Genomic DNA, 25,329 nt, shown 5'->3' on the forward strand with positions numbered 1-25,329 from the left:
AAAAAAAAAAAAAAAAAAAAAAAAAAAAAAAAAAAAAAATAAAAAAATCGCCATCATTATAAAAGAAAAGAAAGAAGCAGTATAACTTTCCAACAGATGAAAGCTACTCATCAGGAAAAGGTTGTTAATCAGCTTATTTAAAAATGTAGGCAATAATTGCCCATTTTAAAAAAATAATGAAGCAATTGTTTCTTTGAAGGGAGACCTCAAAGTAGAAATGCAAAAATTCAGGGAGGAAATGGAAAGACAATAAAATAAAATGAAACATGATCTGCCAGAAGTCCCAAAAGATGAAGAGGAAAATGATGTAAAAGAATATAAAATAAATTTTTAAAAAATAGAGGAAAACAAAGGAAAATCGGGAAGTAAAATGCAGCAAAGCACATAGAAAAATTTTAAAAAGTAACCAAAACTAAATAGACATTTTAAAGGAGCTAAAAAGCCTTAGAAAAAGAGATTGTTATGGAAGAGAAGCTGAAGGGATTAACATATACATAAATAAATATTGAAAATAATCCAAAACAGTGGAATAGAAGAAATACTTAGATATATAATTCAAGAAAACTTTTGTGAAATAAAGATTTGAATTAGCATATTGAAAATGTCAAAACTAGTCATGTGAACATCTACCAATAATCTTTCTATAAATAATTGTTTGATTATAAAAATAATTAAAGACTATAAAGAAAAGCCCACAAAAAATAATTTACTCATAAATTAGCATCTCTGAACAGAGATGCTAATTATTAACATTTGTTATATCTGTTTCAATTTTCCTGCACTTAACTATGCATACCATATAATGTATAATAACATATAATTTAATATTATATATGACAAAATACACAATAAAATATGTAATATATATAAAATTATACTTAGACATATTTTTTACATTAAATAAACATGTTAGGTATATTTAAACCCATTTTTAATTCTAATCTAAAAATTTATGTTGAAAAACACTTTCATGCTTATGGTAAAAAAAAATTACACAGGACAAAATTGCATAGAATGAAAAGTTAATCATTTTCCCATCTCAGGCTTTTTTCCTCTCATATCTTTCCAGGTCTTTACATAAATGGAAACATGCTATAAACGAAGTTTGGACATTTTTCCCATTAATAATGCATTTATTTACAGACTCTCAAAGAGTCAAACATCAGCAATATAAGTCTACTTCACCCTTTTTGATGGCCACATGGTATGACTTTAAAAGAAGATACTATGATTTGGTTAAGTATACTGTTAGCTTGTTTTTGATCTTTAGCTTTTCCAACAACGTTGCCGTGGATATTTTGCATATAAATGTAAGCTATGTGCTGGTATTTCTGTAAGATAAATACCCAGAAATGCAATTGTGGGGTAAAAATATAGGCGCATTTAAATTTTTTACAACTATTATCATATGAATCTTGAAATTTACCATTTTCCATATTCAGAAAAAAGAATGAAGCCATTCATGTTCTTTCACAATCGCCACACTGTACACACCATTTTTTAAAAATCTCCACCAATATGAAAAGTGAAACAGTGGTACTTCTTTGTTGTTTAACTAAAATTTTAAAATCATAAGGTTGAGCATCCTGAGTGACAACTTGCATTTTTTTATCTGAAAATTGACTGTTTATGAACATTTCTCATTTTACTATTGGGTGATTATTGTTTTCATATTGATTCACAAGAGCTCTTTACATATTAAATAAATCAATATTTCTGCATATCATGTGTGTTACAATTAGTCTGTGCCAGATTGCAATTTCTTTATTGATGCTGTTCATTTCCACTTCTACAGGCAGAACTTTTTAATTGTAATGTAGTGAACAGTACTTTGTGACTTAATTATAAAGGCTTTCTTCCTCTATAATTCTATTTTTACCTTTCATAATTTCCCCTGTATTTAAACTCCTTTATTAAAAATATTGCATAGTGTTCCATGGTATTGATGCATCATAATTTTTTTAGCCTATCCCTTATCGCTGGTTATTTGGTTATTTGGTTTAGTTCTTTTTTTTTTTTTTATTCTGGGCAATGTTGGGTAGAATGTCCATATGTTTTACATGTATTATTATAGTCATGACTTTCCTAATTATTGATTATCTTCCACTATAATTACAGTGTCAAATAGCATTATTATGTTTAATATTTTACATTTGTAGACTGCCAAATGGACCTCCATAAACACTATAACGATTTACATGCCCACAAGCAATATATGTGAAATGTCATTTTTTGACACCATTACCAAGGTTAAGTATTGTTAGTTTTAAATATGTTTTCCAATTGTAAATTGGAAAACTTACCTCAGAACAAATAATTACATTATTCATCCCCGGTCCTTTGTCTTTTTCTTTAGACTTCTTTTCCAGTACTTTTTACTCTAAACTTAGTTTCTTTTCTGTGCCACTTAGACAAAAGACTGACTCCAAGGATAAAGATGCCCCCTGGGCAAATGGGAGAGAACTTGCACAAAGAAAAATTCAGGTTGCTACTTTTCCAAGTAAGAGGATCATTCTTTTCTAGAACATATTTAGATGCTTCTTTTCTTCAGTTTAACCACCCCATGTTTTGTATTGAAATAAAAACATCTTCTCAATTGCATTGTCTATACAGCCCATTTAAGCTTCTATTGTATTTTGTTCTCACTTGTCTGGGGAAAAGATGGACTATGTCTAAGAGGCTGAGTGAGGCTCAGACTCCATATCATTTCCTTACATCCTCATCATCATGGGTGGCAGAGGAGGGCAATTCATTCTCTCTCCACTGAAACCCTTCCCTCACATGTGGTGCAAAGCTCCAGGCAGACAGGCTGGAGACTTGCATGTCCTCCAAAGACTGCAGTTGTAAAACAGCTCTTGCAAGATCAAACCCTTGCTAATTACAATACCAACATCTATTAACTTTTTCATTCATCACCAATTTTCATTCATTTCTTAAGGCTAATACTAATTGCAACTTAAAAAAAAAATAATGCTAAATAGGGCAAGCAATCTGGGAACCAAATGGTATATTCCCCTCCTGATACACGTTCTCTCATTAGACACATTCACAGAGGAGGGAAAAAAAAATCCTTCCAAAGCGCTGGCACTGCAAATTATTATTTTTATAAATTATATTTGTTCTAGGGTTATTGAATATACTATTTTTTTTAACTTATAAAGTGAGAGTTTGGGGATAATCGACTTGGTAAGCAGTCTCAATGGAGAATTTAAAATGAGGGAAAACATGGTGAAGGGGAAATAATAAGGGGAGGAAAGTACTAGATCTTGAAAAGTAATCTGGGATAAACCAAAGGGACTTTTAATAAACATGATCTTTGTTAAATTTGCTCTGGATATAGCCAGCAAAGATTCCAGAAATATTTTTCTACTTAAGAAAATAGCCACTTCCCAAAAATGATTTTGCTGCCTGCTCTGTTATTTATCATCTAGCTACAATTATCATATCAACATGTTAAAATAAAACAAGTATGTCTTAATGGCATGAAGAGAAGGATGTACTTTTAGTAACCTGATTTATTAGTTTGGTAAGAATCTATTGACATGTATATCCTTATAATTAGTCATTTCCTAGTTAGGAAAATAAAAACCCTCACTTGTCCATGTTAATTCCTGGAACTTTTGGCCACAGTTTAAGTTTCCATTATTCAAAATTGCATTTTGGCCTTCTACTTCCTAGGCCATGTTTGCCATCCATCAGAAGCCACATTAGCAGTTCATTTTATTACAGAATGGGTTAAAGTTGGAGGAAGTAAATAGAGTAGTGTAGGAGTTAATAAACTCTGGTGTGTATTCAGGCAATGTCAACTAACTTGAGATGATAAGCGTCCTTACTGTCCTTAAAACAATGTGCAACAGTGAACACAGCTGTGTATGTGTGGCACCCAGATATGGGACATCGGCTCCTCTGGTTCACCAGCTGCATTCAGTTGTTGAAGATGAGCTTTGGGAGTTGAGGTAATCCACAGCAGTCATGAAAGCCGAGGTGATTCCCTCACGATGGAAGGGATCCTCATCCGCAATGACCTTAGCCCTCTGACTGGATTCACAGAGTTTCTTTCCATTCAACACCCAGGCACGTTCAAATTTTCCACAGCTGGGGAAGACCCTGTTATAGGATCTGCCTGATGAACACTCAAGGACTCAATACTTCCACGTGGCGGGTTTGAAGAGCCTTCTGCCCTGAGTTTTTAAGTTTCTCTTATCCGTTATCAAAAATATGCTTCAACAGAGAGAAGAGGGAAATAGAAACAAAAGGTACTTTTTTTGTAAATACTGGCCTTACAAGAATTGCCAACACAATTAAGTCACTGCTTTATTACACAATAAAATAGGAGTCATAATGAAGCTTACTCAGAAGTACTGCTTGTCAAATTATAGCTTCTGAAATATGACTGCATGCAGCAAAGCCAGTAAAGACAAACACTTATTCAGCCCCCAAACTAGGATTATGGAGTGTGAGAGTAAATGAAAGGCGAACATAGCTCAAAATAAGAAATATGGCAGTTACAATGCGAGTGTTCTCTTGTAATCAATCAATTTCTTTTTTTTTTAAGATTTTATTTATTTATTTGTCAGAGAGAGAGAAAGATCACAAGCAGGAGGAGTGGCAGGCAGAGGGAGAAGCAGGCTCCCTGCTTAGCAGGGAGCCCGATGCGGGACTTGATCCCAGGACCCTGGGATCATGACTTGAGCTGAAGGCAGCTGCTTAACCAACTGAGCCACCCAGGCGTCCCGCAATCAATCAATTTCTAAAAAAATTCTAAAAAGGCTGGCAATGCTGCCTTTTATCACTATTCCTCATTTTGGTTATAGGGCCCTCAGGTTGGTGTCCTACCAAACCTTTGTATTTGGTGCCATGATACTGTCTTTATTTTTTGTTGATTCCAGCTTTTGACACAGTATTGAGACCACCTCCCCACTCCCGCCCACTCCACCCCCCCACCTCCAGGAAGAGGAGCATATGGGACTGGACTTCCTCCCTGTGATCCAGGGAAGAGGCACCTATTCATTCCAGTAGTCAGCATCCCTCTGGTGAAATACCACGTACATCTTAAGTAAATGTGAGCACTGTGGTTAAGCAGATGGACCATATTTGTAGCAAAATATAGATACCCTAAATCTTTAATAAGAGATTTTTTAAAAACCTTAATAGATGGAATTGACCCAAAAAAACCCAAAAAAAACAAATTTAAAAAAACCTTCCATAAGGCACCAGACACAAAGTTTCACTGCTAAGTTTTTTCAAAGCTTCAAGGACCACAAGTTTTTATCTATTTAAACACTTTGAGAGGTTCTTTTATAAATTAAAACCTCATCATTTGTTTTCAAAGCCAAGTAATAAATGATAAAGAGGATAGTTCAAAAACACTATGGTGCATGATTTACATATAAATAAACAGAAAAAATTAAAACATTTTATTAATCAATAACTTGATTCTCTGCCCAGGAAAACAAAGTTAATCTTTGTTCAGTAAAATGTCCAAGAGCTATAGAAATAATTTGAATTCATTAATGAATGTATTACAATATCATTATTTCACATCATCTAGTTGGGCTTTCTAAAAAGAAATGTAAGGATGATTCAATATTAGGAAATCTATATTTTCATGTTTTTTTCAATATATTAGCATCTTGACAAATGTACAAGAAACATTTTATATAAACTTTTGGACTAGATTCTTTTTAATAGACTTTATTTTTTAAGGAAGTTTTAGGTTTACAGCAAAAATGAAGGTACAGAGTTTCCCATATACCCCCTGCTTGCACAATTGCGTAGCTTTTCCAACTGTAATCCCCCAGCAGATGATGAGCCTGCACTGATTACAACTGATGAACCTACATTGACACATCATTATCATCGAGAGTCTGTAGTTCGCATCAAGGTTAACTCCTTATGTCATATATTCTATAGGTTTGGAGAAATGTATAATGACATGTATCCACCATTATGGTATCATACAGGGTAGTTTCTCCTATTCATCCCTCCCTCTCCCCTAACCCCTAGCAATTTTTAACCTTTTATATTTTTTACTCTCTCCATAGTTTTTCCATTTCCAGAATGTCTTATAGTTGGAATCATGTAGTATATAGCTTTTCAGATTGGCCTCTTTCATTTACTAAAATGCAGTTAAATTTCTCCAGAGGGAGTGATGTCAGCAAGATAATGGAATAGGATGTCCCTCACTCATATCCCCCCTGCACAATGATAATTTGTTAGCCATCCACAAGAAAAAAAAAGCCTTTAAAAAGCCTTTGTGGGAGCTTTGGGATCTGGGTAGGAGTTTGTGAAACCTAGTGGAGTCCAAGACCAAGGAGGGCTCTTCTGAGAAGGCAGGCCTGTGCCCAAGTGGCTGACTTGATGACTGTGGTCCCAGTTACAAACCAGAAAACTGTTCCATCCCTCTGTGGACTGGCTACAACTCGATTTGGGCTTGATCCTGCCATATGCTGGAGGGACCCAGGAGGAGTCAAGCATGTTCATGCCTTAGGCTGTGGACCCGCAGCTTTTGGCCTGTGGTATGGATCATGAAGTGACTCTGTTACCTGGGTCTGGCTCCACTCAGCCAGCCCACCAAACTCAGTCTGACTTTCGGTTCCGAAATGGTCCTTGTAACTGGACTCCAGTCCTCCCAGCCATAGCCGATATGCAGTCCTACCAGCCTGGGGATTCATGACGGTGCCCCTGTAGAATAGCCAACCAACCTCCATCTGACAGCAGATCCTGAAATGGCCAGTGACTCAGCTCCAGCCCCTCTCAGCTGTGGTCCATGAGCAGTTTGGCTCCCCAAGAGACACACCAGGAAAAATACCCCAGCTGTGTCCTCGGAGTTAAGCTCACAAACCTTGGTCTGACTGCAGATCCTGAAACAGTCTTATAACTTAAGTCAGGATCTCCCTGCTGTGGTCACGGTCAGTCTTGCTTAGCTAGGAACCTGGGAAGAGACATGCCCCTTTGTGCCTCTAAAGCCAGGTCTGTAGACTTTGATCTTGGCTGTTAATCCTGAAGTGACCCTGGGACTCAATTCCAGCCCCTCTCACTTCAAGGCCAGTTCTGCCTACCCAGGGACCTGCTCAGTGACCCAGCAGGGAGTCCTCCTAGGGACTTGACAGAGCCATACCATTCACACATCTAGTAACAAGCCCACTGTCTGTAGACCCAACTGCAGACCTTAAAACATACTCTTGTCCCTAAACCAGCACTTCTGAACAAAGTTCCAAACATCCAAGGACCAGACAAGATTCACATATGCCTGAGCCCCCAGTAACAGGCAAACCAACAGTGAACCTTACTGTGAACTGCATGATTTCTAATTACTCTCATAGTGTTGGTTTTTTTTAGCTTCCAATTTTGCTGAATCTAGTTATGTTCAGAAAATACAGGATGGGAAAAATAAAGCAAAACATAGAGTTACTGAAAATGACATTAATTTATCCACAACTTCTCCTATAAGGATGGTGGTAGTTATGGTGGTGAAAGTAGCAGGGTGTTACAATTTAGTATGTTATATGCTAATTTTCATGTCTTTCTAATTTTGTGATAATGCAATCATGGTTGATGGGACTAATGTAGCATAGTGGAAAACACTGGAAAAATACATTAATAACTTCAGTAATCTTGGACAAAAACTCTCAAATTTTATTTATTAATCTGTATGACAGTGGAAATACTACCTTTGCTTACAAATTACAGAATACCTATCTATGGTAGAATATCAAGAAGAAAAGAATTAAAGGACTAGAAATAATTTTCAGATGAAATAATCGCTTGCATTTTAAAAATCCAAAATAATTTTCACATAACTAATTTAAATTAATAAGAGACTTAGCAATATTACTAGAAACAAATCAATAAATACAAATCGGTTTCTATATAATAGAAACAAATAGAAAACAGTTTTAAAAAGATTTTCAGTGATATCAAATGCTTAAAAATAAATTTAACAAAGATGAAAAAATTGCAGAGCATTATGAAACATTATTAAGTAAAATTAAAGAAAATCTAAACAAATGAAGAGATACACCACACTCATGGATCAGAAGGCTCAACATTGTACAGGTATCAATTTTTTGTAAATGTACATATAAAATCAATGCATTGCACAATGTTATAAAAGGATTTTTTTTGTGGAAGTTAACAAACTGTAAAATTTGCAGAATCAAGAATAGCCAAGACACCCTTGAAAAGAGCTTGCTTTACAGTATATCAAGTCTTATTATAAAAGTGTAATATATTATACAGGATTGTATTAATATAAGGATAGACAAATAGATATAATCCAGAATCACACATACATGAACCCTTGATTTATGACAAATGTGGTGCTGCCAAGCAATAGGAAAGAAGATTCTTTTCAATATTGGTATGGGTATGATTTGGGCCTGATGTAATTATTTATTGTGTCCCTTTTCACTCTCAGAGTGTCTTGTTTTGGAAAATAAATTATAGAGATTGTTTATACACATAAAATTAATATAAAATTTGATTACTATTTCACACCATACATAGAAAGTAATTCTGGGCAGATCATAGAGCTAAATATAAGTGGAAAAAATAGCAAAGCACCCAAAAGAGAATATAGTAGTATCCCACCATGAACTGAGAGTAGGTATATTTAAACAGGCACAAAAAGCATTAACAATAAGGAAAAACATTGGTAAGTGAACTACATTTGAGGAAAAAAACCACAACTCCTATTGATCACATAACCCTAAGGGAGTGAAATGGCTAGCCACAAGGTAGTGTAAGTCATTTGAAACAACATTTAGAAACATGTCTAGGAAAACCAAAGATAACAGGAGAGAAAAACAATACAACCAGTGGAATTTTTGCCTCTAACACCTATGGCTATAGCAAATAGCAAACCCTAAACACAGCCTAATTTCTATCCAAATAGACATGAAATTTCATACTAATGACCTATTTAATACAGTTCCTTTTATCTAGCACATCAGTTGTAGCTTTCAACAAAAAATGACAATGCAGTCTCTAAAAGAACAATCACAGTTTGAAGAGACAGAAAAAGCATAAGAACTAGACTCAGATATGAAAGAGATGCTGGAATTATCAGTCTGGGAATTTAAAACAACTATGGTTAATGTGCTGAGGGCTCTAGTGGAAAAGAAAGATATCAACTATTCTGCATAATAGCCAGTTATGAGCAATGACCCATTATATGCAAGAACAGATGGAAAATGTAAACAGAGAGGAAACTCTAAGAAAGAATAATCAGGAACTGCCTAAATTCAAAAACACTCTAAGAGAAATGAAGAATCCTTTTGATGGGCTCATCAATGATTGGACTCAAGCAAGGTAAGAATCCGTGAGTCTGAAGAAATGTCAATAGAAATTTCTAAAAAGAAAAACAAAACAGACTATCCAAAAACTGTACTGCAATTAGAGAAGATGTAACATACATTTTATAGGAATACCAGAAGAAGAAAGAAAGAGAGAGAGGAAGGAAGGAAGGAAGGAAAGAAGGAGGAAATGTTTGAAGTAATGATAGCTGAGTATTTTTCAAAATTAATGATGGACAGCAAGCCACAGATCAAAAAACTCAGAGAACAAAAGAATAATAAATAGTAAAACAAACAAATAAAATAAAATGACAGATTCAAACCCTAACTTATAAATAATTACATTAGATGTAAATGGACTAAATATACCAATTAAAATATAAAGATTGGCAACTGGATTAAATACATGACCCAACTACATGCTGTCTACAAGAAACTCATTATAGACAGTAGGTTAAAAGGTAAAAGGTTGAAAGTTAAAAGGTAGGAAAAGATATATCATGGAAATATTACCCAAAGGAAAGCAGTAATGGCTATATGCACATCATATAAGCTAGACTTCAGAGCAAAGAAAATTATCAGAGACAGAAAATGACATTATATAGTGATAAAAGTGTCAATTTATCAACAATAAATAGTGATCATAAATGTGTTTGCACTAAAAAACACAGCGATAAGATATGTGAAGCAAAACCATAGAACCGAAAGGGGAAATAGACAAATATAGGTGTCTCCTAGGTGGCACAATTGGTTAAGCACCCGACTCTTGGTTTCAGCTCAGGTCATGATCTCAGGGTCGTGAGATTGAGCTCCGCGTGGAGTTCTGAGCTCAGCACAGAGTCTGCTTGGGTTTCTCTCTTCCTCTCCCTCTGCCCCTCTCCCCCTCCCTCTCATCAATCAATCAATCAATCAATCAATCATCTTATAACAAACAGAAAAACTCATCTTTCTCAACAATTGATAGAATAACTTGGTAGAAAATTAGCAAAGATAATAGGATTCAACAACCTACATCTATAACACTCTGTCCAACAACAGATGAACACAGATTCTTTCCAAGTTCTCACAAAAAGTATACCAAGATAGGCCTACATTGGGCAATAAAACAAACTTCAAAAAGTTTAAAGGAATTGAAATCATACAGAGTGCAATCTCTGACACAATGGGATTAAACAAAAAACAACACAAAGATAGCAGAAAAAGTCTCTAAACATTTGGAAACTAAACACAATTCTAAATAATCATGGATTAAAGAAAAAAAATCTCAAGAAAAATGTAAAAAAAACATTGAACTGAATGAAAACAAAATACAACAAATCAAGGTTTGTGGAACACAGCTGAAGTAGTGCTAAGAGGAAAATTATAGCACTGAATGTATACATTTGTAAAAGAGGAAAGGACTCATTTTAGTAATCTAAGCTTCCACCTCAAGAACCTTCAAAAAGAAGAAAAAATATGCTGAAAGGAAGTAAAAAGAAATAAAGAATCAATGAAATTAAAAACAAAAACAACAGGGCGCCTGGGTGGCTCAGTTGGTTAAGCGACTGCCTTCGGCTCGGGTCATGATCCTGGAGACCCGGGATCGAGTCCCGCATCTGGCTCCCTGCTCGGCAGGGAGTCTGCTTCTCCCTCTGGCCCTCCCCCTTCTCATGCTCTCTCTCTTAAATAAATAAAATCTTAAAAAAACAAAAAACAAAAACAACAGAGAATATCAATGAGCAAAAAACTATTTTGTGAAAAGCTCAATAACATGACAAACTTCTGGCAAGACTGAAAAAGAAAAGAAAAAAGACACAAGTTACTAATATAAAGAATGGAACAAGGGAAAACCGTACAGACTATGCAGACATCAAAAGAATAATAAAATAATGCAACACACATAAATTTGACACTCTAGACTAAATGGGCCCCTTCCTCAGAAAATACAAACTATCACAATACACTCAGAATGAAATAGATAATGTGAATATCCTTATGACTTATAAGAAAATTGAATTCATAAATTAAAAATTTTCCAAAAAAAAAATCTCCAGGGCCAGATTGTTCCACTAGAATTCTATCAAATGTTGAAGAACTGATTATGCACAATCTGTTCCAGAAAACAGAAGAGGAGGGAACACTTCCCAATTAATTTTATGAAACAAATACTGCTCTGATATCAAGCCAGTACAAAAAAGAAAACTAAAGACCAATATCCCTCATTAATGTAGGCACAATAAAATCTTTAGCAGAATATTAGCAAGTAGGATTCAGCAAGATATGTAAAAATTATGCACCACGACCAAGTGGGGTTTATTCCAGGGATGTAGGCCTGATTCAACATTTTTTAAAAATTAGTGTAATTCATCATATTAAAAGGAATAAAGAAGAAATTTCACATGATTATGCCAGTTGATACAGAAAAAGAACTTGATAAAATTCAAAACTTATTCATGATTAAAATCTCAGAAAAACAAAAATAAAGGGAAACTTCAACTTGATAAAAACATCTACTTAAAAAAAAAAGGAAAAACCCTACAGTTAACATTATATCTAATGGTGAAAGACTGAAAGCTTCCCCACAACGCTCAGGGATTAGGCAAAGATGTCCACTCTCACCACTCTTATTCAACATAGTTCTAGAGTCCTAGCTAGTGTGAAAAGGCAAGGAGAAGAAATAACTAATATACAGATGGTAAAGGAAGAAATAAAATGGCCCCTATCTGTAGATGATATGATTGTGTAGAAAATTCTAAGGAGTCTAACAAAAAACTCTTAAACCTATTCATGAGTTCAGCAAGTTCTCAGGTAACAAAATAAACATGCAAAAATTACATGCATTGCTATACCATAGCAATCAATACGTGGAAGTTTATCTACAATAAACTCAAAAATAAATTAAATACTTAGTTGTTAATCTATCAAAAACATGTACAGAACCTTTATACTGAAAATTACACAATTCTGATAAATGAATTTTTAAAAATCTAAATACATCTAAATAAATGGAGAGAAATAATGTGTTTACACATATTTAATTGCAATGGAATACTCAATATACAAAGGTATTAGTTTCCCCAAACAGATACAAGGATTTAACACAACTTCTATTAAAATTGCAACAAGATGTTTTGTAGATATATACAAGATTATTGTAAAACTTTCATAGAAAGGCGACGAAATAGAATAGCTAAAATAATTCTGAAAATATATGTTATGGGAGAAATTATTTTACCCAATTTCAAGATATTGAAAGTATGATATTGGTGGAGGGATAAACACATTGATCAATGGAACAGAATAGAGAATCCAGAAATAGACTCACACAAATATGCCCAAGTGACTTTTAAACAAAAGTGCAAAACAATTCAGTGGAGGAAATAGAACTTTTCAACAATTCATAGTGGGAGCAACTAGACACCCAGAGTCAAAACAGTCAAACCAAGTATCACACCTCATATAAAAATTAACTTAGAATGAGTTAAAGATTTAAATAGAAAAGGTAAAGTATGAAACTTTTGGAAAAATATAGGAAAAAATATTTGGGATCTAAAGCAGAGAATTCTTTTTTTTTTATTTTTGTTTTTAAGATTTTATTTTATTTATTTGACAGAGAGAAAGCGAGAGAGGGAATATAAGCAGGGGGAGTGGGAGAGGGAGAAGCGGGCTTCCCGCCAAGCAGGGAGCCCAATGCGGGGCTCGATCCCAGGACCCTGGGATCATGACCTGAGCCGAAGGCAGACACTTAACGATTGAGCCACCCAGGTGCCCCTAAAGCAGAGAATTCTTAAACAACATCATATGCATGGTCCATAAAAGAAAAACAAATTATAAATTGGACATTATCCAATTAATAACTTTCCTCTGTGGCAGCCTGTGAAGAGTATAAAAAAGGCAATTACCAGAATGGGAGAAAATATTTCCAAACCACATATCCAGAAAAAGGTTATACCTCCAATACATAAAGAACTCTCAAAGTTCAACTGTAAAAAAAAGAAGCAATCCAATTAAAAATGAGGAAAAGACATGAAGACACATTTCACTAAAGAGAATATACTGATGGCAAAAAAATACATGAAAAGATGATCAATATTAGGCATAAGGCCAATATAAATTTAAACCACAATGAGATATCACTATACACCTATCAAAATGGCTAAAATTAAAAAAAAAATAGTGACAATACCAAATGCTGGTGAGGATGCAGAGAAATTTGATCACTGGGTTGCTGGAGAGAATGTAAAATGGTACTATTTTGGTAAACAGCTTGGCATTTTCTTAAAAAAAAAAAACAAACTAAATATGCACTACAATATGACCCAGCAATTACACTTCTGGGCATTTATCCCAGAGACATAAAAAACTTATGCTTACATAAACACTTGAATATGAATGTTTATAGATTCAAAGTAGAAGTAGCATGGATATCCTTCAACAGGTGAATGGTTAAACAAATTGCAGTATATCTGTATCATGGAATATTACTTAGTAATAAAAGGAATAAGCTATTGATATACATAACAGCCTGGATGAGTAGCCAGAGTAAAGTCAATCTCTAACAATTACATGATTATGTTGTATGATTTCTTTTACATAACATTTTGATACGACAAAATTATGGAAATGGAGAACATATTATGGTTGTCAGTGTTTAAGGAAAGGGTGGGAATATGAGGGAAGTTGATATGACTATAAAAGGGCAATTGAGGTATCCTTGTGGTGAGGAAAATGTTTTCTGTCTCGACTGCATCAATGTCAATATCCTTATTGTGATATTGTACTAGAGTTTTGCAAGATATTGCCATTAAGGCAAACTGGGTAAAAAATACATGTGATCTCTCTGTATTATTTTTTACAATGCATGTGAATTTACAACTACCTCAAAATAAAGAGTTTAATTTTAAAAAATCACAAACTTCAATAAAATTAGATGGGGCAAATACAAAACAATTATTAAAAGGGTAGAAGTGATGCTAAAATATCATTACATTAAATAGGTAATATTCCATTTAAAAACATTATAAAGCTAGATACAATAAAAATGAAACTCATTTATATACTGCTTATAATAGACATCCTTAAACAGAGAAGACAGCTTGAAAGAAATAGGATGGTAAAAAAAAATGTACACCATGAAATCTAACTAAAAGAGTCAATTTAGTTTTCTTATATCAGGAAAAATAGATTTTAAGGTAAAAAGTATTAGTAGAAATAGCTATGTACATTTTATATTATAATAGTGTTAATCTACTAAGAAGTCTTAACAATCATAAATATGTATGCACCTAATAACATAATCTCAAAATATAAAAAACAGAATCTGACAGATTTAATAGAATAAATTACAAGAGGTTTTAACATACCATATTCAGTATATAATAGAACTGTTAGTGAAAAAAACAAGGTGCAGATTATATACAGTAATGATACTGGTTTTTTTCCTTTAAAACAATACACATAAAATCATGTAGTAACAGGAAAAAAGAGTGGAACTGGAAGGTTATTGGGGAGAAATTAACTTTTCCTCTAAATTGCTTGAAATGTTCTAGGAGGTGTGTATTAATTTCCTCTATATGTCTAAATAGGAATTTCCATTTTTTCCTATTTAAATCTCTCAGAATTTCAACATTTATAATACAAGCAATACTAGAAACAGAGAATAATGAAAATATTCATTGAGTTGTATTCTCTATTACTACTCACATTCTCCTAATGTTTGTTTGCATCAAGTCTTTGTCCAATTTGACAATATGCCAACTTAGCCAGGACCATGTCTAATTCTATAATTGGAGGCCTGTGCACACCGTTATCACTGCTTAGCAAATGTTGTGATACAATCAGAGTAATAAGATTGATAGTTTCCATATCTGTTAAACAAATACAAGGGAACAGTGTAGATATGTGTTCTTTTTATTTTTAACTTTTTTTTTATTATTATGTTATACTTTTTAGCTTTAATCTATCTACTATTGGATTAATTGCCTACTAACTTGAACATGTAAGAAAAACAATTTTTCTAAATGACCTACAAATCTGGTAGAAAGCTGAATTTGCAAAGAGTTGTATTGGAGTATGGAGAAAATGAGAAATGGCTGGGAAGAAGAAATCATGAAAGGAATAAGTCCTGAGCAAATAATGGAGCCCAAACCTTCTATTCCCAAAGCAAAGATGGATGTTATTTCCATTATCACAAGACTTCCTTTCTTTGTCTTTTTTTTCTTCTACTGTTGTGTCCTCAGTGCCTTAAACATTGCCAGTGATATAATAGATGCCTATTTATGAGTTCAACTGTATCCCTGAAATGATATATTAAGATCCTAACCTCTGGTTCTTGTGAATGTGACTTCAGAAATAAGGTATTTTCAGATGTAATTAAATTAAGATAAGGTTTATTAGGATGGCTTCCTAATCCAATATAATGGTGTCTTTATAAGAAAAGACACGGACACATGAGGAGAATGCCACGTTACAAAAGAGGCAGAATTGGAATGAGGTAGCTCCAAGGCAAGGAATGTCAAGGATTGATGATTATCAATGGAAGCTAGGAAGAGTCAAGAGAGGATCGTACCTAGAGTCTTAGAGGGAACATGGCCCTGGTGAAAACTTGATTTCAGACTTCTAGCCTCCAGAACTGTGAGAGAATACATTTCTGTTTTTGTAAACCTCCCAGTTTGTAGTACTTTGTTATGGCAGCCCTGGGAAACTAATGCAGTACTCAGTAAATAGTTGTTTAATGAAGTATAGGATGAATTACATTTTCATGTTAGCCCTTATTTAAAATTTATTCAAATATTATTATCAATAGGTACAGGATAAATTGACTTCAGAGGAAGTGAAAAGATCTAAGAAAATGATCCTATCTCATTTCATTTGTGTTTTGGGGATTTTGATTTTCCTATTACACTTCCATAACTAATTTCAAATTATTTGTATACAACTTCATAGATGAATCAGCTTCATGAATATACACTGTGCGGGAGAGACATAAAAAGCTGAAAATATAATAAAATTAATTCAGAGCTAATCACTGAATAGTTACTACCAGTTTATGTAGCAGGGACTAATATTCCCATTACACAGATGAAACAACAGAAGCTTAGAGAAGTGATATAATTTGCCCAAAGTAACAAAGGTAAACCTAGGATTTAAACCCAAACCTGCCTGACTTTAGCATTCATCCTTTGAACCACTTCTTTATTGGTCCTTCCTGTAAGAAGCCTTCTCTGATTTCTCTGGTTTTAGGATATGACTTCATGTACACTTATATGTTTATGGATGGGTATAAGTTGAAACCTGTAGTCTCATAGGTAATGCTTCCATATACAAATATTGTCATTCTTATTCTAAGTATATAGTGATGCAATTAATCTTTACCACAGTTTGGAATGATTCTTTTCTAGCAATATGTCTCCATATATTTGGAAAGTTACCCCATTCCCCAGAAGTTTATTCTCGTGTTGTTATTGTCTTTGACATTTATTCAGTCACCAAATCCCTTATTGACCAAATATTCCTTAGGCTCATATTTTCTACAATCTGCCTGAGCATCCAAAAATTACAACTAGTACCAAGTAAAGTAGGCCTTTATGGATAGTACTGGTGAGAATGTCCCACTGATGGTAACCTGAAATTTTCCCAGCACTTTTCCCTCCACTTCCAAATTTGTAGTTCCAATTTTCTACACTCCCCCCAGACTCATCACTGAACCCATTACCAAACCACTTGCCTTGAGCCAATACCTGGTTCTCTGTGGAATGGATGCTGAAGAGCATGGATTCCAAAGAGTCACTCACTGGTCTTCATCCCCATTTTGCTGAGATAGATACAAAACAGTGTCAGAGGAAGAGATGAGTTTTGAAGGCCCCCTCTATTTTCCACTTTTAGTTCATCACAGTTTTTTGTGTTTTTTTTTTTTAAGATTTTATTTGAGAGAGAGAGCACAAGAGGGGGTAGGGTCGGAGGGAGAAGCAGACTCCCCACTGAGCAGGGAGCAGGGAGTCTGATGCTGGACTCGATCCAGGGTCTCCGGGACCATGACCTGAGCCGAAGGCAGTTGCCCAACCAACTGAGCCACCCAGGCGCCCCTAGTTCATCACAGTTTTGATTATGAATGACTAGAGATGCTGAGACCTGTTATTCCCATGCTGTCTGTTGCTAGGATATAAAGAAATGGATAAAGGGATGAGAGATTTTCATTTAAGAAAAGTGCATGGTTAGAAGTTTTGAGGTGGGAAAGCTTGGAGAAGATACTAGAAAATTTTCTTTTCTGTTTTCTTGGAGTACAGAGGTTCCATGAAATGAAACATTTGCAAACTTGTTCAGGAGGTAAAAAGGCATTGAAAAAAGAATTATACAGCAAACATCAAAGTGATTACTATCATTAATACATTTTTGTAAAGCTGAGGGGTAAGCCACTTGGGATTTAAGTAAAAACTACCAAGCACAATGTCTTATATATAAAAGATGCTTAACAAACCTTTGTGGAGAAAATGAGGAAGTAATGAAAAAGAGGAATTAATAATCGATATGAGGTCACTTTCTATCACTGGTACTCATCAGGTCACAAGATATACATGTGTTTTGGAATTTCTCATTGGGATCTGTTTAATGTTTCATGTACAATAAACATCATTGAAGTCACTGTACATTTCTAGAGTATTTCAAATGTTAATGTAAATATTAATGACAACATAAGAAAACTAGCGATTGTAAACAGTTCAAAAAAATTTTTTTAAAGATTTATTTATTTATTTGAGAGAGTGAGAATGAGAGAGAGTACATGAGAGGGGGGAGGGTCAGAGGGAGAAGCAGGCTCCTCGCTGAGCAGGGAGCCCGATGCGGGACTCGATCCCGGGACTCCAGGATCATGACCTGAGCTGAAGGCAGTTGCTTAACCAACTGAGCCACCCAGGCGCCCCTAAATAGTTCAGAATTTTAAAGAAGAAAGCCATTTCCAAGTAGAGCAAATAAATCTGTTAAAACTGGGTAAAACTGGTGGGCTTTCAGGCTTATTCCAACTTCTTATGCATTTAAGATTGGAAAACTGTCAGATGTCTTATTATGTAAAACTAATACATGTTGTATGAATAAAAGCTGAAACATATGGGGAAAAGTATTGTTTTCCTAGTACCAGAAGTCATGCATGAAAACAAATGAGCATTAATTAGGGATTAATTTGCAGTGTAATGCCATAAAACTTAGTGAATTTCTCCAAAACACATGAGTAAATCTTAATTATTTTTTTCTAACCAAAAATTAATTTACATTTGATCTTGTGAAACTTTGCTTGTGTACTACGTTACTCATTTGAGAAAGGTAAACTAGTGGAATAGGTATGTCGATGTTTTCCAGTATGTAATCATGACTCTTAAAATATCTGACTATGTCATAAAATATAAAACACACATATTTAAAAAAAGCAGTTATTTTCAAGACTTCAGGTGGTTACTTTTAAAGCTACCTATTGCTGAAGACTGATGTGGGATTTATAAACATTGAGTCTATTTAAATCCCTTAATACTTCTCAGCTCCCCAAAGATTTTCTTTAAATTTAGATAGAGATAATTAAAATTCTCTGGAAAAGTAACATTACATTTTTGGCAGGCATCTCTTTGGTACTAAAAATACACTTTTGGAATGAATTAATACTAACATATATGTTATTTAAAACTTCCCAATTCCTGATATAACTAAGGCTAAAAAAGTAATTTTCTTACCGACATAGTAATTTAGACTTAATCCTCTTCAGGGGAAATAGATTTTAAATGCAGATGTATGAGAGAATTATACTGCCATTTTAAAAACTCCTGGAGTCCTTTGTTGGCTGAAAAAATTTCTAAGTAGGGCAAATTATTAAATCTTTTTCAACAATTTTACCATTGAAGTATGTAAGGTAGGGGAAGAATGACTAAAAGAGTTTGAGGAAACATGACCCTTGAGGGATGAATGGTGGGTGGGGTTCAAAAGATGGAGCCTTCTGGTCAACACATGGTATTATGGGGACTGACAGCAAAAAGATACTGGGTGCCTTAAGGTGAGAGCTAATGGAAGATAATAAGTCTGTATGGCTAGAGAGTTCATAGTGGGGAGAGGGGTCTCCAGCACTGCATACTCTCTCTACTTGTATAGTTGCCATCAGAGATCTCATCTTATTTCCTTGTACTTCCAGTCAGTGAAGGCACACCATCATCTGTCGTTGTTGTATTTCCCGCAAATCTCCTTTATATCACCTCTAGGAGAAATGTGTTAAATAATAAGCTTTCTTTAATAATTCTTAGCATTTTGAAAATATCTTGTTTTACTTGAAGGTATCTGAGACCCCATACGAGGAGATAAATAACAGTAAAGCCTAAGATTTGGGCTTTCCTATTCAGAGTCTTGTTAAATATAAATAGCCCAACACCATGGCCACAGTTAGAGGTGCACCCAACGACTTTCTCTTTAGTAAAATCTCTGGCCTAATTTCTGATTTAGGTACACAACCAGAGAGATTTTGCCTGCAGACTGTGGGAACTCTCTCATATCAAAGCCTGACACCATGCTACGTTTTTTCAAATGGAATGGAGAAAAACAACTACAAATCAAGCTGCTCTTTGTGAATCTGATTCATGATCCCCTTGTGTGGTGAGAAAACAAGGATGTTTATGTCTAACGGAGGTTATAATAGTAACCGTATCAGATGTAGACAAGCAAAAACTGTTGGATGGATTCTATGTGGGAAGAAAAGTACGAAATTCTGCTCTTGGAATTTGCAAAAGAAAATAAACTACTACAAAACAAAAACAATAAACAAAAATCTCCAGCAAATAATCATTAAATTACTGTGGGTAATAATGTAAAATATTCTTATTTTTTTCCTCCTCTAAATTGTATTTGTTCATAAGAACTACTGGGATAAATATATCTATCATGTATCTTCACAGAAATATAAATAGGTCAGTATGATTTGGAGTCTCTTCAAAGCAAAAAAAAAAAAAGGCAAAATAATTCTTTTTTCTATCTCCTTGTAACTCACAGTTCTTCCAGACTTGAAGAGAATTGAACTTGAGTAATAGCTCCATTAGAGCTCTTTTCCAGGAGCCAGTTCCCGTGGTCTCACTGGGTCCAGCTGCTGATGACTCACAGAGGAAGTGGTAGAGATTAGGGTGTATGGGGGAAAAATCAGAACAGCACAGAAATAAAGCAAATCAACCAACCATTACCTTTTGTGCCAAACAGAACAATGGCTTAACTACTGTGGTTCAGAATGATCCGTCTTATTCCACTCATTTATGCTATTCCTGTTGGAAGGACCACCAGGAAACCTGTGAAACACTATGGAACACACACTGGATTCCATGGCACATCTCAATTAATATTCCCTCCCGACTCAACTATAACAATGAAGAACATCAAGCAGTTTAATCTCCGGCAATAATTCCTTTTGTCAGGTTGAGAGGTTTTCCCCTTGAATTAGGTTTTAAGATTGGATTTTCAAAATTAGTTAGTTATTCTACGTATTGTAAAGCAGAGAGCCCACATTTTATAAACACATGCATACGTCTAGGTAGAACATAATGAAGTCTGTGTGTTAGTTGGGGCATTGCTGCTATCGGTAATTTTTACTTGCTCTGAAATAAAATCAGTCTTTTATTAGCAAACAATTGTAACCAAACTGCACAGTTGTTAAAACTCTTCTTTCAATTTTCCTTAAAGGGTTGGAAATGTAAATGGGTCCTTTATATCACCCAGTAGAATTAAATTTGATCAGGAGGATTTTAAAAAGCTACATTGCAGATTCTTAGCTTAGTTACTGATGAACTGAAACATTTCATGGGTTAAGAGAACTGTGTGTGCCCAAATGTTATGAATATATATGTATAATATATATGAATAAGTTTATTTTGGAAAGATAAGTATTATTTCTCGCTGTTTTGTTTAACCACAATGAGCTACAAACACTGACTAGTGTAGAAAGCAACTTAACTCCTTACTGACTGGCTAAAAATAAGCAGACATAAAATTAAAATCATTAGTCTATCCTGAATACCAGTGGCTTATTTATAATTTTGATAATATTCAGAATACTAATTAAGGGATGAGTATTCTTTTTATGATCAGGTTCATGTAAGGCAGTGGCTGAGAAATTATCTTCAAATTATACAAATATTAGAAACTGGTTTTAAGTGTTCGATGGGTGCTGTTTCTCTGATAAAAGTAATGGCAATTTCCTTATGCCATCACATGCTTAGATTGTTTAAAATGAACTTTGTAGGATATTTCCTAAATATTAGCCTCTAAACATACCTTCTTGTTTTATAATAACGTAATGGAAGAAATTTTATTCTGTTGAGGCCTTTATATGAAATATAAACCTTTTAAGTACGTGAAATCATTTGTAGATAAAACATTCATGTTTTATTGACATGTAGATAAAACATTCTTATTTACTGATATAAAGAAACAATATATTTTGCCAATTTTGAACAAAATTAATAAATTAGTATTGTAATTTTTAAACAATGCTTTATTTTTTCTAATTTTTTTTAAAGATTTTATTTATTTATTTGAGAGAGAGAGAATGAGAGAGAGCACATGAGAGGGGGGAGGGTCAGAGGGAGAAGCAGACTCCCTGCCGAGCAGGGAGCCCGATGCGGGACTCGATCCAGGGACTCCAGGATCATGACCTGAGCCGAAGGCAGTCGCTTAACCAACTGAGCCACCCAGGCGCCCAACAATGCTTTATTGATCTGATTGAATTCAAGAGATTATTTTACCATAAAATTTTTAAAATACTGATTATTTTAAATGAGCTTTTATATAAGTAAATCTATTTAAGTATTTTCATTTAAATGGATCAATATTCTTTACCATTTTGCCAACACAATTTATTGATTGGTGTGTCTTCCTAAAGGCTACCTCTAGGTACATTGTAGAATGAGAAAAGAAGGAAAGAGTAGACATATACATCAGACACAGTATTTACTCACATTCCGTTGGGCAGTAAAAACCATTTGAGAAATTTTCTGAAACTAGAACACCGGATCACTCAAATTTTTAAAGAATGTCTGATTTGATCAGCCATGGAGAAATGTGTTTACACTAGAACATCATTCTTTGAAGATTAAAAATCAAATAACCGGAGCCTGAATGCTTAGTCTCTGTCTTTGGACTTCCAGTCCCACTTAGTCCAAAGCAAAGCATGGGCCTAATGTCTATGTAAGTTGGTTTACCCAAGATATTATTTATCAGAATTCACAAAGCAACAGTTACAAAAGCATGTTTAGTCAGCCTAATGCTCTGAATTTACCAAGCTCTTCCCCAGCCTGGTCTGGGTCCCTAATGCTCTGAATTTACCAAGCTCTTCCCCAGCCTCGTCTGGGTCCCTAAAAAATCTCCCCAAGCTTGAGTAGATGCTTTGCCCCTGCCTGCTTTGGATTGCCAGTTTCACATTTCAGGGGAAGAATTAAACTGGGCAGCTTGTCAGCTGTTCATCAACAGTGGCCAGCAAGGAATAGGGTCTCTAAGAAAGAGGTTGAGAGAGGGGAGAAGGTGGTGGGCATGGCTGGGCGATAACGATGTGTGAGAGGAGCTGTGTTAATACTGGTGTTTATTCAACAAATATTTATTGTGCACCTACCACGGGCAAGGCATCGTTCTAGGCATTTACAATTTTAGAAAGAAATGGAGTCCATTTAAAAACAAAAGAAATTTTGTTCTGTGATGTTTAATGGCCATAAATCACCAACATGACAATTTTGGATCTGCAAAGATGCCAACTGCATGGAGTTAAACTATTATTTGTGTTCATACATATATTTTTATAATAATAAAGGTATTTCCTAGGTATACGTAATTATTTATTGTTATAATTTATACAGAAAATGTTTACTTCCTACCATAGGATAATTATCAGATATTTTTCTATATATGATTTTCACTCCCTATTGACCTCTCCATCACACATTTCCTTCAAGTAATTTTGCAACAAACATATAAGCATTTCACATTGTGGCTCCTTTGAAGGCAAAACGCATCACATATTTTCTATCCTGCACTTAGTACAGTATCTTGATATTTAATAAAAGTGTACTGAATGAAAGTTCATTTTTACCCAAGCTCATATATGGGTTCAGGAGTATACAGTTTTACACACACATGTGTGTGTTTAGCTTACATACACGCTTAAACACACTTTTTAACTTTCAGTATATTGAATGGGCAAAGGACTCACTGTCTATAGCAGTGGTCTCTAAACTATTTTATCAAGGATTACTTTGCTTGATTTGGCCAAATGCTTGCCAAATGACTATTTAGTTTTAATATGAATTCTTATCTTTGAGCTAATCTACTTTATTGTTGTATATGATATTTATTCTACGAATACATACGGTATGCTCAAAGTTAGAATGAAATTCATCTAGAATAAACAAAATTTGAAAATATTTATTTTATTTATTAATGTTACACATCTTATCTCTATCACTGAAACAGTATTTGATGGAAGCAATGTCATTTATTATTCATTATTTAATGTTTTTGTTTAATTACTTGAAATATAGTTATTTATTTAAAGCTCAAGTTTTAAGTTCAATTTATTTTGATACCTGTTTAATGACTGTCAAAAAGATACTTCTCAAAGACAAGTAGTCCCAAATGGAAGAAGTGCATTATTGGCCCCTCTTCCTCAATTAGAATGCTGATTTTTCAATCCTATCTCCAGTTATACAAAGGTTTTTGTCGAAATTCACTCACACTTGCATGATGAGTATGTTCAGCTGCATTTTCTTTGCAAGAATCTTATAAAGTCACTGTCAATTTTGAGGTCTAGCTAATGAAAACGAAATAATGAAGTCCACAAATCCACCTAACTATGCACTGTGTGGAAATACAACAAAAGCAAACAAAAGCCTTGATATCTCTGTTAATACTTCCATGCTATGAATCCCTCTCTTGCTCTAGGACACCGTGTACATGCATGTCGTCTCTGTGTGGGTTCTTGACAGGGGATGGTGTGAGGTCAGGATGTCATTGCATAGTAAATATTAATAAAGGGTAATATATGTCTTATTTATAGATGAAATGTAACTATAGTTTAAAGTTTGAATATTTTGTTTTCACACCTAAAGAGATTGTCTAGCTTCCCTAGGCGGATGTATCCCTCTTTAAAGACCATGGACCACAATCACTGATAATGTCAAACTCAGAAAGCCTACCAAGTAAATAAATGTTAAATTCTTCCTTTATAAACATAAACAAGTTTTGTTACTTTTAATAAAATTAATCAAATATTGATTTTCTTCATTTTAGTGAACTTGAGTACGTAAAAGAAAATTAGTCAAATCTAAAATAAGTGTCTATTTACTCAGGCCAATAAATACATTTGTAGATCCACCATGGTATTAGGCATATTCATTACTCTATGAACTGTTGCCTCTTAAATTACACTTTTCATAATTTGTAAAACTTTAATTTTAATTGCTAAACCAACTGTAAATTGAAGTGCTTCTTAATAAAATAATAATTCTCAAATTTGAGGCATTTCTGTACATTTTGTTTAGAAAGAAATATTAAATTTGTTTCTGATTAATCAATGTTATATTATAAGGCATATAGTTTACTGCTATAATCACTAATATTATTCTTAATTTACAAATGGCAAAGTTGACATAAAATAATAACTTTTGCCAGTTCTTTTAGCTAAAAAATTAAATATTTTACTCCCAAGCCATTTATCTGTACATTGTCTTTACAAAACAAAAAACAAAAAACAAAAAAAACCCCTCCTATGCATTAAGTATTTAATTCCTCTAAGTTATCTTCAATAGCTGCTGTGCTCACTCATGATAATTTCTAATTAATTTTAAATGGCATTTAATAGCCATTGTCCCAACAAGTACAAATGAATTAGGAGACATAATGCTCGTATTATACAAAGAGTGGCTTATGTAAACTCTCAAATTAAATCCACACTGTAGTCAAAACTCATTTGATGTTTGCATTTCCTACTTTGTAGGCAAGATGGTCTCAAAAGGCAGAATAGGCTAAAGATGTGTTGGACAACTCTATAAGTACA

This window comes from Neomonachus schauinslandi, chromosome 1 (genome assembly GCF_002201575.2).
Source record: "Neomonachus schauinslandi chromosome 1, ASM220157v2, whole genome shotgun sequence".
Lineage (NCBI taxonomy): Eukaryota > Metazoa > Chordata > Mammalia > Carnivora > Phocidae > Neomonachus > Neomonachus schauinslandi.